The sequence below is a fragment of the Podarcis gaigeae genome (genome assembly GCF_964106915.1).
Source record: "Podarcis gaigeae genome assembly, chromosome: 5".
Lineage (NCBI taxonomy): Eukaryota > Metazoa > Chordata > Lepidosauria > Squamata > Lacertidae > Podarcis > Podarcis gaigeae.
In genome coordinates, this window is record NC_139681.1 from 94,269,280 (window position 1) to 94,285,330 (window position 16,051).

General features: G+C 41.5%; 1 protein-coding gene across 13 annotated transcripts in view; it reads right to left on the minus strand.

Annotated features, from left to right (window-relative positions):
* VWA5B2 (von Willebrand factor A domain containing 5B2) overlaps positions 1–16,051 on the minus strand; it is a 196,646-nt gene that overhangs the window by 34,317 nt on the left and 146,278 nt on the right. For 3 of the 13 annotated variants that reach the window (XM_083739160.1, XM_083739158.1, XM_083739159.1), the window contains exon 1: positions 209–785. The exons of 6 other annotated variants lie outside the window; for them this stretch is intronic. The gene's annotated coding sequence lies outside the window, so the exon portion shown is untranslated. Of the gene's footprint in view, positions 1–208; positions 788–2,765; positions 3,023–16,051 lie in introns of those variants that run through there. 4 more of the 13 variants (XM_083739164.1, XM_083739161.1, XM_083739166.1 and 1 more) reach the window with 4 other exon arrangements.

Sequence of the window (16,051 nt, forward strand, 5' to 3'; positions counted from 1 at the left end):
AAAATATGGGAAACAGTAGCAAGCTAAAGTTATTCCTTGCTCAGGGATTGGCCAGGGACATCTTACACTCAAGGGGTGCCTGCCCCCCCCCCCAAAGCCAGGGTCCCATACAGTCGCTGCCTCCTGTGCTACTTGGCCTCACCCAATCTCCCACTCTTTTGTTGCCCTACAAAGTTACCCAACACACAACTGAGCATTAAGGGCTTACCTGGAGAATGACACACCGTCTGCTGTTTTAACCAGCTTGGTTTGGGATGAATTAATATGGATGAAAAATCAGCACATTTCTGGATGGGATCCTGGCATCCAGAGTTACCAGAAGCCTAGTTTCTCCAGCCTCTCAGCCTCTGTCTTCTCCCTTTCGAGAGGGAAACTGTCAGATTCCCTGTGTGATTGCTCACTCACACATACACACACCCTCTCTGCTGCAGACTCTCTCTAGTACTGGCTGCCTCAATGCCGTAGTGGCTACATCTCTGCTTCCTCAGTGCCAGCCAGATGCAAGGAAACGGAGCAGCTCCAAGCCTGGCCTAATTAAAGGGCCAGGCTGTCTGCACTGCTCTGACAGCACTGAGGAGAGAAAACAGCCAGTTCTGTAAGCATTGTCTTTGCCTTGTTCTCTGGATTATAAAGTCTGCCTGTCAGAGGTAATGAACAGATAGGAAAGAGGGGCAACTTTATTAGAGAAAAGACACTAGGTATAGTCTATATTCATCTATATAAGGGGTCAGCAACCTTTTTCAGCTGTGGGCTAGTCCACCATCCCTCAGACCATGGGCAGGACTATATTTGGGGGGGGGGGGGGATGAACAAATTCCTATGCCCCTCAAATAACCCAGAGATGCATTTTAAATAAAAAGACACATTCTACTGATGTAAAAACACGCTGATTCCCGGACCATCTGCGGGCCAGATTAAGAAGGCGATTGGGCTGCATCCGGCCCCCAGGCCTTAGGTTGCCTACTCCTGATCTATATCTCATTTTGGACAAAGTAACTCCATCTCTTGCACCAAAGAAACACAAATCCTGCTATGGGATACATTGTTTACCATTACTAGAAGAATAGGATTTTAACAGAATGTTTTCACAAGGATTGGAGTAGTGGAAGACAGAGGAGGTGGCATCTGCTGTGGCACACTGGGATAACGACTTGTTTCAGTGCCTTCAACACACACTTTCAGACGTTTGTCCATAACCATGAGGCCTAGAAATGTCATGAAAAGTTTCAAGAAGCTATAATTCCCAAGCAAGCCCACAGATTCTATACTGAGTGTAGCACACAAGCAATTCTGGGGTGCACCCTGGATGTGCCCAGTTATAATAGAGAATACTGGGTTAGATGGACAGAAAAGCTGGCCTGGGTCATTAGAGACCCACTGTGGAGAGATCCTTTACATCACCTCAAACAATGTTTTTCAGTGGAAACATTTTACACACTCAGGGCCCAACCAGACATGATGGGTTATCATTAACACACACCCCTATACCCTTATAAAAGCAGAAGGTATATTTGTTGGCATTCATCTGTCTCTGGAGACAATGGAAGAGTGTGCCTTCGGGGATAAAGTCAAACTGTTGGAGATTTACAGCACCTGCTGTGGCAGTATAGACCAATACAGCAGAGACATATTTTATTGCAGGTGGGGCAGATGAAGGGGTCCAATTTTCCTGCTACAGGTGCACCATGGCATTTCTTCTCTGTGTTCCTCCTGGCAGTCATGCCTCCTATGGTCCCTGCTGAGGATACACAAGCTGTCTGTCTGTCTCCAGGAACTGTGATTGTCTGCCAGGGATTCCCATATGGCGGGGTTAATGTTGCCAGCCTTCATGTCATGCTTGCAGACATATTTGTAACACAGAGTTGGTCTGCCAACAGGTCTTATCCTGAATGCCACTGCCGACATCCAGAGGGGGGGGGTTGCGGGCTCACGCCCCATTCACACCCTTGCGGCCCTGCGGGACCTAGGTAATCCTGGGATCATTAGTATTCATTATTCACCACGCCAGCCAATCGGCTGGCGGCGGGGGCGGGACTTGTAAGGGGCATTTAAGGTCGGGGCAGCCCATGCTCGCCCCTTTATTTTCCTTTCAGCAGCTGCGGTTTCCCACCCTCCCGGCCTTTAGCTTCTCATCTGGACTTTGCTATGAGCTCCGGCTGGTCGCCGCAAGGGGCCTGGTAGGAGTTTTTCCATTTGGCTAATTGGCTATATTTTGGAAGCCACTTGGTTTTTTCGCCTACCTCGTAGCAAAACGTCACAACACCTTGGTTTTGGCGGTTAGGCATTGGAAGGGTATTATTATGCAAATGAGATGGGGGGAGGAACGCCATAACCTCCCCCAAATGTTGAAGGGTAGTTCGTTAAAGGACTCCGGGGGGCGTTGCCTCGTCCAAAACCTATGGAGGCTAGGGCCTAAAGCGCGCTCCCGAGCGGTAACCCCTCGGGGAGCGCCTAGGGATGTGCATCTCGGGGGCTCCCCCTGTTGGTGCTTAACCCTTCCTGGTTATACCGGTTAGTCTGATAGGGCCAATGCCTAAAGCCAATACCGCTCTTACCTGTAATCAATAAAGTTGTGGCCATTTTTCGCCCATTAACCTAAATTCTGGTGTCCTGTGTCTTTATTTATTCCATTCTGCGGGAGGGGGCGGGAATAGCCACGCAAGCCAGTACCTGCTGAGCACGTCTTGGCGGATCCTACCATCTTCTGTTCTGTGTACATGACCAAGTCGATTAAGCACGAACCCTTACCCCAACCCGTACCTCACCTTCAATACTCCAGGCAATTTTCTCACTTCTTGGCTCCAGTATTGGGAACTGTGGAAAGTGTTTAAAACAACAGATTGGTGGGAGGTAATGCATGAAAATGGATATAAGTCCAGCACACTATTCTACACACTCCTGTTATTGTTAAAGTAAGGCATACCACAACTTCCTCATTTATATGAGAAGAGGGCAGGCACATTAAAAGAAACCCGTGGCAACCACCATGTTCCATATGACTCTCAGCTGCCTGTAATCAAGCTTAAAGAAATCATGTGATACTGTGTGAACAGTATTGCTCAGGGATACTTTGAGGTTGATGTGATAAACATGGTTTGATAGAGTACACATGGAAAGATTTCACTCTTTTGATTTATTCACAGTCTTACTACTAACCCATTGGTCATGTAATGCAACAGGAGCATTTCTATTTTCCCCTCTCAGTAACTGGAAGGGCTTTATTTATTACATTTTAATACCACCTTTTTACGAAAGTCATGAGGCAGTGCATATCCTAAAAGACACAGTAATATGCAAAATAAATATTATTAAATGTTAAATAAATATTATTAAATATTTATCAATATAATGTTGCATGTTGAATAATATGCAAAATAAATATTATTAAATATTAAAAACAGCAATGTGCAGGTGCAACAGGCTGGAAAAATAGGAAATAAAACTGGAATTACACTGGAATTACTGAGGCTGCAATCTTATCCACAGTGACTTTGGGATATGTATCACTGAACATTAGCTGCACCTCCCCTTTCTCCACACCCATCATGATGTTTCATCTTTAATTTACTTAGTTTCAGCCTGAGAGTTTTAGTCCATGGTATCAAAATCTAAAAACTGCTTCAAAGACATGTTTCAACTGTTGTTGTTTTTTAAGGTATTATTCTTGCACTCTTCAATTTTCTTAAACTAAGAGATTTTCCTAACTGGATATAATTTAGTGCTCAACAGGACTGCCCTGCTTGACCTGAAGCAAAGTTAGTCCAAATGACCCAAACTGAGTCCTGTTTTAGTTTCCTTCAGCCTTCCACCAGTCCCTCTAAAAGGAAGTAGGAACGAACCACTTGCAGGCTGGACAGTTCCTTTGTGAATCATATTAACTGTTGTTTTTTCCTCTCTGAGCAAGCTCTAAATTCCTTATTCTTATCTTGTCCATTTGCCTGTTCTGAGATCTCAGCCTTCTTCCTGTTTGCCTATCCTGACTCCTTGGTACCGTGTCAGCCGTTATCTGCCAGGAGAAAGTCCTAGTGCTGACTCTGAAAAGACTTGTCCAGCATATTTTTAAGCATATTTAGTCAGAGGTAATTCCCAATGGGATTTATTCCCTAGTAACTATGTTTAGGATTGCATCCTTTAACTATATGTTTACATTCCAGCTTTGTCCTGGTTTTCCCATAGGATTCAGATTTGGTTTATAATGGCCCTGGTGACTGCCACCTAGTACTCTATACCAAAGGAGAACAAAGAACTCAGAAAATTCCATTGAAGGATCTACCCTTAGTAAATCCTGGTCAGGGATGAAGAAGGAAACAACTATTATTTAGTATCTGGAACATTTATTATTTGGATACCTAGAAATGTACTCAATGCCATCACATGCACTTAAGGGGCGGGGAATAAATAATTAACACCAAAATCTTTTTGATTTGAATTGCACAATGGTGAACTATTCAGAAAGGTGTGGCTGGAACCTTTGCAATTTCTTGCTTGTTGAAATAAAAGGCTGTTATTTCAGGATAACACATTTGCAATAACAACTTATACATTTTTGTTCAGAGCCTGTCATTGTTAGAGAATAGGGAGCAATTTCTGAACAATTTAAGCAGCTATTACTGTAACTACATAATGCGGTGTTTTATAACTATATAATTACTGGAAAATATAAATCTTTCTTGATGGGTACAGTATAATATGTTTCACAATATTTATGTTGTAAAATTCACTGATATAACTAGAATTTACTTAGAGCTATAGCAGGAAAAAGAATAAACTGCGGAAGTCAACCCCCATTCCAATTCAACTGACAATTTATTCTGATAAAACAGAAAGTCCTGTATTTACCCTACAATGTATTCCTGGGCAGCTCCTTGTGTGACTTTTGAAAAACGTTGTACCCTCTCATCAATTACACCTACCAAAGGATCCCCTTTTTATTTTATGGAGGCATGATGGGAAATGGCTTGCACTTTCTCCCTTACACAAAGTGAAGCACAAGGCCCCTTCACATCAAAGTGCAGGGATTGATTCCAGAGAACTGGTGTAGCAACACTAAAAGTATACCTCAGGGACATATAACCACAGCTGCGAGCAGTGAAGAAGTATCAGATTGCTTACTCATGAAAAGACACCTTCCTCAAGAGTAGGCTTCTGACTCTAGGCCTGTAGACACACACTGTGCTATTGTTATTCTATTGGCACCAGCACTCTTAAGGACCTCCTCTGAAACGCCCAGAGATTCTTCCTCAGGTATCAACCCAGAAGTCCTATCAAGGGGATCCTCAGCATTGGACTCAGGGGGCCCTGCCTGGTCCTTCAGATGTGGGGTGTCTTGTTCCTCCTCTGAGGATTCCATGTCTGGCACCAGATCAGGACCAGGCACACCACCACCTTGCCCAACCTGGCCCTCTGCTGCTGCTTCAGGACTACAATGACTTGCTGCCAAATAATTGCATTACCCACCTGTACAATTATGAATAAACAAATTAGAAAGATAAATAAATGTGTCTTCAGCCTCCAGGACTCTGGAAGAACCACAGGTAATCTGGGACCACAGCACTTGCCAGCCTGTTAAACTGCATTACATGATCAAGCAACTCATTCTCCTGATGAGAAAACTGTGCTGAGCATGGCTGAAGCAGCACTTTTCCCTTCAGCTGCATGCCTGAAGTATACGCATTTCGTCTGCATGCAGCCCTGCAGCACTTGCATCAACCTCGTTAGAGAAGCCAACATTAACAAGCAGCAGGACTCCCTTGCATTTGCTGTAGGGGTGTGCCACAGGGAGGAAACGATTGCACAAATGTTTCTTACTCCATGCTTTTATAAATGTAGTGAAGAAAAATGCAGAAAATACATTGCTACATTCTGCTCTCCTGAACCTATACTGTTATGCACTATAATATTTGTCCCTCCTTTGAACATTAATGTCAATGCATAATAATAATAATAATAATAATAATAATAATAAGTAATATAGTAGTATTTCTACTGCAACAAGATGCACAGTCCCCATGTTCCCCCCCCAAAGAATCCTGGGAACTGTTGTTTACCCTTCAGTTTCCAGCACTCTTAACAAACTATAGTTCCCTGGATTCTTTTTGGGGTGGGGTGGGGTGGGGTTGTTATGTATGTTTACCCAAAATCTTAAGTACTATATCATACTAACCAATTGGCCACTAAATACATGGAGTTTTCATGCAGTGCATTTCATTTCATTTCATTGGGTGTGAATAGGCAGTCAATGCAGTTGCTCTTCCTGACCATGCCTCTGGCAGCACACAGGCTGCTGCATTCTGCACTAGTTTGAGCCTCAGGACCATCTTCAAGGGAATACAAAAGTACAGTGCACTGCAGTTGCCTAAACTGAAGGTTATCAGAGCATAAGAGTACAGAGGTCAAGTCATTCTTGTCCAGAATAGGTCATAGCTGGTATATATACTGTAGGTGGAAGCTGGCATTCCAAGTCACCAAGGCCACCTGGGCCTCAAGTTAAAATTAATGGATCAAGATCCCCAAACTATACACCAGTTCCTTTGAGAGGTGTGCAATTCCACCTCCCAGACCTAAGAACCTGGCACCTCTGTTGTACTGAATTCAGTTTAAATTTGTAGATCCACATCCAGCCCATCACTACTGGCAAGCTCGGTCCTAGCACCTGAACTGCTTCTCTTGATTCAGATGGTAGAGATAGAGCTGGGTTTCATTAGCCACCTCACTCCACATATTCTGATGACAACTTACAACAGCTTCATAGAGATGTTAAATAAGCATAGGAATCAGGATGGGCAAAAGTGGAATTCCATAAGACAACTCCTATAGAAATAGCTTCCCACTGCTATTAGGACAATAGCATCTGAAACCAACTATATGCAAATAGATTTACATTCTACTCATGGGGTTATTTGGCCTTAAGCAAAATAACCAAAATAACTGAATAATCTTTTAAACAAATGGGGGAATTGATAAATGGGCAGAAATGTAGAGTGAGAAATATTCAGCAATGCTAAGATCTAATTTGAGCATTACATATTCTCTTAACGAAAAATAAGCCATGGGAGAAATATAGACAAAGAGTATTACAGTGGGTGTTATCTTATTCATCTCCCTCTGAGGATGAACAAATCAGAAGGGGATAATCACTAGCTCACCCCAGTACTGGATTCTTCTTCTTTCCAATCAATAACATTGAAGCGAGATGCCAACCTTCCCATCACAACCAGACCAAAGAATGGTATATGCTTATCTAACAGAACAGGGACGTGACCTCTAATATGTCAGGACATGGATCAACTCCATGGACTTTTAATTAGAGAAAGTAAATCCTACGCAGATGGGTGCACACAGTTGTTATGAGGTTACCCTAGCAACTGTAACCTTGCCTTTGGGTAATAGAAAGCAGAAGGTGTAAACTGACAGGGCTCTGTTAATCTTCAGCCTACCTAAAGGGAATAAGGTGTTCTATGTGGATCACATAACTTCCTGGGCTGAAAGATTCAGAGATACTGCTTTTAGTACAAAATGACCCTATTTATGGATTCTGTCTGCTAGAAAACAGTCTTTACTTAATTCAACTTTAAAAACGCATACTTCATGAGGTGGTTTTGCTCCCCTCCCTAAATGAAGTCTAAAGAAAACCACACTAACAAGTTTTGAAAGCATGGCCATTATTTATTCTTAATTTGTAAAGTGAGCTGCGCAGTAAGAGGTTCTTCATCAGTTCTGACCCAGAATGGATTTCTTCACTTTTTCTGAGTTTCAATAATTTGTGAAAACTGGGTTGAAGCAGATGCAGAAAAGTGTTATCAATGGCTACTAGTTGCAATGGCTATGATCTCCTGCCACCGTTAGAGACAGGAATGTTTCTGAGTACTAAATGTGGGAAACCACAGCAGTGGAGAGTGCTCTTCTGCATCAATCCTACCTGGCGGTTACCCCAAGGTATCTGGTTGGCCATTCTGAGATCAGGATGCTGGACTAGATAGGTGATTGGTCTGATCCAACAGGCTTTCCTTATATTCTTAAAACCATTTTTATGGATGACACTTTTGTCAACTCAGTCAACAGCACCCTCTAGTGGTTAAAGCCTGCGAATAACTAGAGCTATTGAAAAGAAGAAATTATGGCACCTGAGACAAAATTAGAACCATAGAATTGAGTCAGAAGCTTAAATGTAAAAAAAATTATTAATCTAATGCCTCCTGCAATTTGCATTATTATAATAATTGTGGTAATATCTAGCACCTATCTCACGTGCTTCTTCGAACACGCCAAAGGTTCAAAAGGTGCAGGTCCATAGCTGTCAACTTTCAGATTTGAAAATAAGGGATCAGCAGCCTCACCTGTCCCGGGGACAGTCTACAAGATATCTAACCATCCGGGATAGCAGCAGGAAATGGCACTGGAATAAGGGAATTTCCCGCAAAAAAAGAGGAAAGGTTGATAGCTATGTGCAGGTCAGAAGGAAAGCAAATTAAAAGATCGAAAGAACAGGCAGCAGCGACTGGTATGAAATGGATGACAAGTGGAGGGAAGGAGTTCAAAGCGGGGCCGCCGACTGTCAGAAGTAAGCAAAAGCCTATAGCACACAGTATTCCCAGACGGTCTCCCATTCAAGTACAAATCAGGCCTGCCCCTGTTAATAATAATAATAATAATAATTTTTTATTTATACCCCGCCCTCCCCAGCCAAGGCCGGGCTCAGAGCGGCTTACAAGCAATAATAAAAACAAGTTGAATGATTACAACTTAAAAACAAAATTAAAATACAACATTAAAATATTACAACATTAAAATAAAATGTAGCCTCAACGCAGGAGGAGAAGGAAAGAAAAAAAGAAAGCGAGGGAGGGAATCAAATTGGCTCCAAGCCAAAGGCCAGGCAGAACAACTCTGTCTTATAGGCCCTGCGGAAAGAATGGCCGAAATATTGGGAAATTTTGGAACAAGAGGGAGACAGATTAAAACTGCAGAGTGTTGAAAAACTAAAAAATAGAGTGCGAGATTGGCTTCGTTATTACCAGATAATGGAGGCATATAACTTGGACAAAAAACTTGGCTTCCAGGTGGAAAAATCAAAATTGGAAACAGAATTGTTAGATCCCAAAACTAAGAATTTGTCAAGAATGTATAACTTGCTGTTGAAATGGAACACTCAGGATGAAACGGTGAAATCCGCTATGATTAAATGGGCACAAGATGTTGGACATAACATCATGATGACTGACTGGGAACAGTTATGGACCACTGGTATGAAATTTACGGCATGCCCTAAGAGAGAATTTAATTAAAATGATTTACAGGTGGTACATGACACCAGTCAAGCTCGCAAAAATTTATAATTTACCTGACAATAAATGTTGGAAATGTAATGAGACTGAAGGTACATTCTTTCACCTTTGGTGGACATGCCCAAGGATTAAGACTTTCTGGGAGATGATTTATAATGAAATGAAAAAGGTATTTAAATATACCTTTCTGAAGAAACCAGAGGTCTTTCTCCTGGGCATGGTCGGCCAATTGGTGCCAAAGAAGGACAGAACTTTCTTTATGTATGCTACAACAGCAGCAAGAATACTTATTGCAAAGTACTGTAAGACACAAGATTTACCTACCTGGGAAGAATGGCAGATGAAGGTGATGGACCACATGGAACTGGCGGAAATGACTGGCAGAATTCGAGACCAGGGAGAAGAGTTGGTGGAGGAAGATTGGAAGAAATTTAAAGACTATCTACAGAAACATTGTAAAATTAATGAATGTTAGAAGGATGTTGGAATGAAGTTATGTGGTTTTAGTAGAAATGTTATAAAGGTTTAGGAAAAATCAGACTGTTAATTGGTGAAAGGAGGGAAAGTATAGTTACACTAATATCAAGATAAATTACAGGACAAAAATTGGGAAAGATGGAAAGGATTTGCTGAAATAGTTAACCGAACTAGAATACAAAAAAGGGAGGTGTGAGGAGGTCAATGAAACAAGCAAATGAAAGATAAGTTATGGGAAGATTCGATGTGTTTTTTAATTGTTTGTATTTTTCTGTTTATTTCTTTTTTCTTCTTTCTTTTTTGCTTATTGTGATGTGTTGTTTTGCTTTTGTTTAATATGGTGTTTTTATTTTTGCTTTTTGTAACTCTTAAAACCTTAATAAATATTACTTTAAAAAAAATACAGGCCCTGCGGAAAGAAATCAGATCCTGCAGGGCCCTGGTCTCATGAGGCAGAGCGTTCCACCAGGCCGGAGCCAGAGTTGAAAAGGCCCTGGCTCTGGTTGAAGCCAATCTTAACTTCCTTAGGGCCCGGGACCACTAGGGTGTTGCTATTTATGGACCTTGAGGCTCTCCGTGGGGCATACCGGAAGAGGCGGTCCCATAGGTACGGGGGTCCTAGGCCGTGAAGGGCTTTAAAGGTCAAAAGCAGCACCTTAAATCTGACCCTGTACTCTACCGGGAGCCAGTGCAGTTTGAAAAGCACTGGGTGAATATGCTCCCATCTTGCTTAGCTGCCAAGATCAGATGAGATTGGGCGTATTCAGGGTAGTATGGCCATAGACACTGCACCAGTCTCCCAACGCAGCCTTTAAGCATATCCCCTATTTTTTTTAAAAGTGGTACCTCTGGTTAAGAACTTAATTCATTCTGGAGGTCTGTTCTTAACCTGAAACTGTTCTTAATCAGAGGTACCACTTTAGCTAATGGGGTCTCTCACTGCTGCTGCGCCGCCACCGCACGATTTCTGTTCTCATCCTGAAGCAAAGTTCTTAACCCAAGGTACTATTTCTGGGTTAGCGAAGTCTGTAACCTGAAGCGTCTGTAACCCGAGGTACCACTGTATTTTTATTTTTTGGGGCTGTGGGAGAAAAGAAGGGACAAACACTTTGTTGGTGGGGTTGTGAGGTTCACGTATTCTGTTGAAAGGGAATTTTTTTTCATGTGGAAATCTGTCAGGAAATGCTGTTTCTAAAATGCATAGGCATATACACACAAAACAAAACCTGTTATAAAATTTATTTTTTAAAAAAACACTACATAAGAGAGAAACTCAAAGTGGGAGTGCTCTGATATTTACCTGTGGGAAAAATTGGGCATGTGAGATTTGGACCTTGGCAACCTCTTAACTTTTGATGGTCCAGTACTTAACCCTTTTGTTTTTTCTTAAGCAGTCCCTGGGGCAAAGGGCACATAATGGTGTTTTTCCTGAACAGTTCCAAGTTTTACATAAAGAAATTTGCATAAATTTCTCCCTGCAGTCAGCTCTCTCCCCACCTCTTTTAAGTTGACATAGCCTCTGTGCATGTGCAGAGTTCATGTTTCAGCAAATCTATTATATCATTAAAAGTGTTGCATCTTTTGGCTAAATCACCATTTGAGTAAAGGAAGGGAAGGGTAAGTGGTATTTAAAAATAGGGTTAGCATTAAACCCAGCAATTCACGTTTTCACCAAAGCCAGCAATAGAAGTTGGTCAAATTAAATTTCTGTTAACTCAGTGCTAATTAATCATACTTCCTACACACCTGCAGCCCAGGCAAAGGAAATTGGGAGTACTGCCTCCTTTATGCACAGGAATTTGGGGTCCAGGTCTCTATAAAAAAATGTGGGCTATCATTGTGTCATTTGCGGAACAATCATCTGCTCCCTTATGTATGGGTAAAAATGGCCAGAGTCAGAATTCATAAGATCTTTAACATTCTCAGTCATTTCAGCCGTACCATTTGCAGACAAAATTCTCCGCCCTTTATTTACAGGGATGGTCAAGGCTCATTCTACTTGATTATAAATTTGTATGTGCTTAAACACTGAATAGACTTTGAAGTCTGATTCCCCCCCCTAATTTTTTTATTGATTTTCACAAAATTATAAACACAGAGACAGACATAAATCATAACCTTATTAAAACTATTCTTATTAACATTGTTAAGTGACTTCCTCGTATCCCCCTGGTGGAATTTCAATGTATATCATTTTAACGGTTTTCCAGATCAGTATTCTTATAAAATTAACTTAACATCTTTCTTTTTTTCCAATTCAGCATTAAACATACCGTATTTTTCGCCCCATAGGACGCACCAGCCCATAGGACGCACCAAGTTTTTTTGGGGGGAAATAAAGAAAAAAAAATTATTTCCTTCCCAGGTGCTTGTGGGGCCGGCAGCGGGGAGAAGAGCGCTTCTCTCCACCGCCCACCTGCAGATCAGGTCCGGGGACAGAGGGAGGACGCGCTGCGCCTCCCAGCTGACCCCGGAGCTTGCGGGGCTGGCAGCGGGGAGAAGAGCTCTTCTCCCCGCCGTCAGCCTCCAAACCACATCGGGAGACAGCGGGATGGCGGCGTTCCGCCTCCCCACTGTCCCCCGACCTTGTGGGGCTGGCGCTGCGGCTCTCCTGAAGCCTGGAGAGCGAGAGGGGTCGGTGCGCACCGACCCCTCTCGCTCTCCAGGCTTCAGCGAAAGCCTGCATTCGCTCCATAGGACACACACACATTTCCCCTTCATTTTTGGAGGGGAAAAAGTGCGTCCTATAGGGCGAAAAATACGGTATTAATTCATCACATTACATATTTAAATCCTAAGCCTATCTGGTAATTGCAAGCTTTTCCCAATTAGCTTAACTTATTTAACTAAATAATCATTAAATTTTGGGCATTCTTCCTGGTACTCTTCCTCCTTCTGGTCACGGACTCTTCCAGTCAGGTCGGCTAGCTCCAAAAAATCCATCATCTTCACCTGCCATTCTTCCACTATTGGTACTTCTTGCGTTTTCCACTTCTTGGCTAATAAGATTCGAGCAGCAGTTGTGGCATACAAAAATAATTTAACATCTTTCTTGGGCAATTCCAAACCTGTTATTCCAAGAAGAAAGGCCTCTGGTTTCTTTATAAATGCATATTTCAACATTTTTTTCAATTCATTATAAATCTTTTCCCAGAAGTCTTTCACCTTGGGGCAGGTCCACCACATATGATAGAAGGTACCTTCTTTTTCTTTACATTTCCAACATAGATTATCACAGTTATGATAAATCTTTGCTAATTTAACAGGAGTCAGATACCATCTATACATCGTTTTCATTATGTTTTCCTTTAACATTGTACATGCAGTGAACTTGACCCCTTTCTTCCAGTATTTCCTAATCCTCAAACATTATGTTATGTCCTACATCTCCTGCCCAATCTATCATCACTGATTTAACTTGTTCATCCTTTGTATGCCACTCCAACAATAAGTTATACATTTTCAACAGATTTTTAACTTTAGAATCCAACAACTCTGTCTCCAACTTAGATTTTTCAGAAGCAAAACCATTTTTCTTATCTAATTTATAATTCATTAATCTGATGGTATTGTAGCCAATTTAACTTATCTTTAACTTGATCAAATGGTTTTCGTTTGTATCCTTCTTTATCCTCCAATAATAAATCTGAATATCTCAACCGTTTGATATCCATATTTAACTTTTTCTGGGCCTTCGCCTCCATTGGTGAAAGCCATCTGGGCGCCTTCCTTTCTAAAAGATCTTTTTATTTTATCCAAACATTGTACAACGATTTCCTAATTACATGATTTTTAAATGCATTATGGGCCTTTACTTTATCATACCATAAATATGCATGCCATCTAAACACATTGTCAAATCCCTCCACGTCTAAAACATTGGTATCCTCTAGTTGTATCCACTCTTTAATCCAGCAAAGCGCAGCTGCTTCAAAATAGATTTTCAAATCAAATCATATCAATTAAAAAATTCAACATAGATAATAGGACTGAAAGCGACCACCTACCTCTAATCGTCTCCACTACTGGCCAAAACTCAATTCAGCACTCTTACATAGAACATGAGGAATAGATAAAGCAAATGAACCAGCATTGCGTAGAAAAAAAATGGACATCTGAGATAGCAATTGCAGTTGAGAATAGATTGAATTCATAAACTGCAATTAAGTTAAGATCTATTATAATAAACAATTTATCAATAGATTCCTCCCTGACGGCTTACGAAAATCTCATTGAGTCCTTGCAGGATGTGGTCTCTGTCAACATAAACTCAGCCAGCAAGCCACGCACTGCTAAAGGGCACTGTTGGTTTGACCAAGAGTGCTGCACAAAGAAGGAAGCCTTAAGGAACGCTTATTTGGTCTATAGAAACGCTGGACTAAATTACTTACCTCCATCTTATCTCAAAATCAAAAAAGAGTATAACACCCTTTTGGCCTCAAAAAAAAAAAAAAAAAAGGCAGTTTGAACAAAATTCCTGGTTCCTGCTATTGAATGCCTCACTAAACAATGAAACTAAACTCTTTTGGCATCTGGTCTGTGACTCAATGAAAAATAGTTCTTCAGCCCCCAGCTGTGCTATTCCAGCTCAGGTTTGGGAGAAGCACTTCAGAAATATATTTATGGAAAATCCAAACCTCCCTTCCAGCTTCCAGGATAACAGGGCAGAATCGTCACTGTTCCCTCATTGGAGGTCGGTTACTGTGGAGGAAGGCCATACATTAATTGGGAATCTGAAAAGCGGAAAGGCTCTGGGGAAAGACTTTATCCCAGCGGAGTTGATTACATTAAACCAGCACTGGTGGGCTCTGCTTCTGGCAGTACATGTTACGGTAGTAAATAACTCGGGTAAGGTACCATATAGCTGGAAACATGCTATAGTAGTCCCAATCTTTAAGAGAGGCCACCCAAATGTACACTCCAATTATAGGCCAATTAGCCTGCTCTCAATAATTGGGAAGCTGTATGCCCGATTCCTCAGTAGCAAACTGACAACTTTTCTAAATGAACATAATATACTATCTGAAGCCCAGGTAGCCTTTCGTGAGAACCCTTCAACATCAGACCACTGTCTAATGCTGTCCTTCCTAGCCGAGAAGTATACCAGGCCTCTACAGGGTAAACACTTTGTGGCCTTCATGGATCTGAAATCAGCGTTTGACTCCATCCCCAGATCCTAGCTATGGTCCAAATTATATCTGATTTTGCAGGACAAACAACAACTCTTTCTTATAAAAGCTCTGTACAATGGAAACAAACTGCAGGTCCAATGCGGTCGACACTGGACTGGATTGCACTGGAGTCTGGATCTTGTAGTGTCAATACTAAATCGTCAGTAAAGGCTTTTAATTTATATTGTTTGGATCCTACTGTGATGCAGTGGTACCTCGGGTTAAGAACTTAATTCATTCCGGAGATCCGTTCTTAACCTGAAGCACCACTTTAGCTAATGGGGCCTTCCACTGCTGCCACACCACTGTCGCGCAATTTTTTTCTCACCCTGAAGTAAAGTTCTTAACCTGAGGTACTATTTCTGGGTTAGTGGAGTCTGTAACCTGAAGCGTATGTAACCCGAGGTACCACTGTACCTTTAATTTGTTCATCTTTTCTAATCATACTTAGCAAGACGTCTAGGGCTGAAATAGACAGCAGAGGGGAAAGTGGGCACTCTTGCCTGGTTCCGTTCTCAATTCTAATTTCCTCCTTCAAATAATTTTGGCTTTTTGTTCTTGATAGATCGCTTCAATACCATTTAAAAAGTCTTGACCAACCCCCATACTTTCAAAGTTATGTAACATAAAACTCCAAGATACATTGTTAAATGCTTTCTCTGTGTCAATAAACATTAACATTTCTTTGCAGTTCTTTCTTGCTTTCAGCTTATCCAAAATATCAATAATTTCCCTAATATTATCTTTCATATGTCTTCCAGGCAGAAATCCTGCCTGGTCCTTATGTATACGCTCAGACAAAACTTACTTTAGCCTGCTAGCAAATATATTTGCAAAAATTTTGTGAACCACATTAAGTAAGGAGATTGGTCTGTAGTTCTTGACAATGGATCTATCTTGACCCTGCTTGGGAATCAGAGTAATATAAGCTTCCTTCCAGGACTCAGTTGCTTAACCCCCTTGTAAAATAAGATTACATACTTCTACTAGAGGTTGAATGAGCCAATCTTTCAATGTCTTATAATATTTCACTGATAGACCATCTTGCCAAATTGCATTGAATTAATTGCATGTTCCACTTCCGGTCTTGTGATTAGTCCCTTTAGTAAAATCTTTTTA